This window comes from Anopheles funestus (assembly GCF_943734845.2).
Source record: "Anopheles funestus chromosome X unlocalized genomic scaffold, idAnoFuneDA-416_04 X_unloc_165, whole genome shotgun sequence".
NCBI classification, from domain to species: Eukaryota; Metazoa; Arthropoda; class Insecta; order Diptera; family Culicidae; genus Anopheles; species Anopheles funestus.
In genome coordinates this window covers 30,001-32,500 of record NW_026045111.1, presented here as the reverse complement: position 1 = coordinate 32,500, position 2,500 = coordinate 30,001, and the positions used below count along the sequence as shown (strand labels likewise).

Genomic DNA, 2,500 nt, shown 5'->3' with positions numbered 1-2,500 from the left:
CTACGGGCCTATCACCCTCTCTGGGTAGATGAGCCACCTTCAAGTTGAACTTGAACTGTTTGCACCGTGCATAGTAGATAATGGTCGTTCCAGTACACGGAATCGGACAGGTGCAGTTACACACCGTCCCTACGTGCTGAGCTTCTCCCGTTTCGCTCGCAGCTACTCAGGGAATCCCGGTTGGTTTCTTCTCCTCCCCTTATTAATATGCTTAAATTCTGGGGGTTGTCTCACATCACTTGAGGCCTACAACAAAATCAGTCACATTCCATTCGTTTCGAACCCGGGGCATAGCGAACCGATATATACGCAACAACACTTCACACACACACACACACACGGATTGGGCAATTTACGGTCATTTTTGAATCAACGATGGCCCCCCCGAGCACGTTGTCCGAATATCACTCCAATAAGGACAACGAGTTCCGCTCGGCATCGTTTTGATTCGATCTCTCAACAACAACTCCCGGTCGACTTGGTCGACTTGGACCCACGATGTCTCCCCCCGAGCATGTCGAGCCAACTGCACCACTATTGTATTGGACAACATGTTCCCCTCGGGCATCGATGGGTTAATCATGCACCACTATTATAAAACCCTTTGACGTTTTCCCCCAAGCACGTTGATCCAGTATTACGACGGATACGGTCAACGAAATCTTGGACATCAAAGAGGTTTTCGATTGAATTTCCCCATGTTTCACAACGTACTCTTAGCGGTATCCTACGATACGTCTCACTCTATTTGTGTGTGTGCGCGTTTACGTGCGTGCGATTTATGCGGTTCACCCCTTTACTTTCAGCGCCCTGCGGTCCCAACAAAGGTCCCGAGCACGCCATTATGCACAGTGTGGAAGCGTGTTTCCCCCACGACACTAGACGGGCTGCTCGCCATAGTGTTCTATTGTGGCACGCTCCACCCTGAAGTTTGGTTTGTTGTATATCAAGGAATTGATAGGCACTCAAGAATGTGTGCATCGGCCGGGTTTAATCGTCCGACGCGCAATATGCGTTCAACTTATCGGTGTTCATGTGTCCTGCAGTTCACATTGTGACGCGCATTTAGCTGCGGTCTTCATCGATCCATGAGCCGAGTGATCCCCTGCCTAGGGTTTTATAGTAAGGTTCCCAATGTAACACAATCCCGGTGGTACGTCCAAAGACTAACTTTCTGACTAAGTTGTCTTTATTACCCAATAGTCCCAGGCCTTGTGACTTGTGGCTCATGTCTACGCCCATGGCCACCATTCGCTAAGATAGTTTTGAAGTCACTTTGAAGGCCCAGGAACAACTCTCTTAGCACATCGGTTAACCTGGCGCCGCAGTCAACTCATGTGCTTGGATCGGATCGAGCTATTGAGTATTGGGCCTGCATACTCGCTCATCCGTATCCTTTGCGTACCGCCCCATGGCCCTTGTATGTCTGCACCACAGTTCCTGTTCGTTCCGTGCCTATGGCCGGATACGTATTGCACATCGGTTAACCTGACGCCGCAGTCAACTCATGTGCTTGGATCGGATCGAGCTATTGAGTATTGGGCCTGCATACTCGCTCATCCGTATCCTTTGCGTACCGCCCCATGGCCCTTGTATGTCTGCACCACAGTTCCTGTTCGTTCCGTGCCTATGGCCGGATACGTATTGCACATCGGTATACCTGTCGCTACTCAGGCAACTCGTGTGCGTGGATTGGATCGAGAACATGGTGTGTGCCCCATGTTATAATTGATAGTCCATATCCACTTTATAGGTTAAAGTCATAAGTTGTGATTGCACAACCATTCTTCATAAGAGTTTAATCACTCTTCAACTAACTTTCGTTCTGGTGTCTTGGTATCAAATCGCGTAAGACACAAGATTCTACTGGCCAAATAGAATCTAGCACATTGGTTAACCTGGCGCCGCAGTCAACTCATGTGCTTGGATCGGATCGAGCTATTGAGTATTGGGCCTGCATACTCGCTCATCCGTATCCTTTGCGTACCGCCCCATGGCCCCGTCCTTAGAGTTAATGACTAGTAGGCTTAACTCTTTGTATGTCTGCACCACAGTTCCCGTTCGTTCCGTGCCGTGGCCGGATACGTATTGCACATCGGTATACCTGTCGCTACTCAGGCAACTCGTGTGCGTGGATTGGATCGAGCTCATGGGGTGTGTAGAGATTCCATGTTATAATTGCAAGTCCATATCCACTTTATAGGTTAAAGTCATAAGTTGTGATTGCACAACCATACTTCATAAGAGTTTAATAACTCTTCAACTAACTTTCGTTCTGGTGTCTTGGTATCAAATCGCTTAAGACACAAGATTCTACTGGCCAAATAGAATCTAGCACATTGGTTAACCTGGCGCCGCAGTCAACTCATGTGCTTGGATCGGATCGAGCTATTGAGTATTGGGCCTGCATACTCGCTCATCCGTATCCTTTGTGTACCGCCCCATGGCCCCGTCCTTAGAGTTAATGACTAATAGGCTTAACTCTTGTTTGTCTGCACCA

At 48.6% G+C, this 2,500-nt stretch overlaps 1 non-coding gene across 1 annotated transcript; it reads right to left on the bottom strand.

Moving 5' to 3' along the window:
- Nucleotides 1–959: 959 nt before the first annotated feature.
- On the bottom strand, nucleotides 960–1,117 carry LOC125772986 (5.8S ribosomal RNA). Its single transcript, XR_007419804.1, has one exon. It is a non-coding gene; the product is annotated as a 5.8S ribosomal RNA (ribosomal RNA).
- Between the last annotated feature and the right edge of the window lie 1,383 nt (nucleotides 1,118–2,500).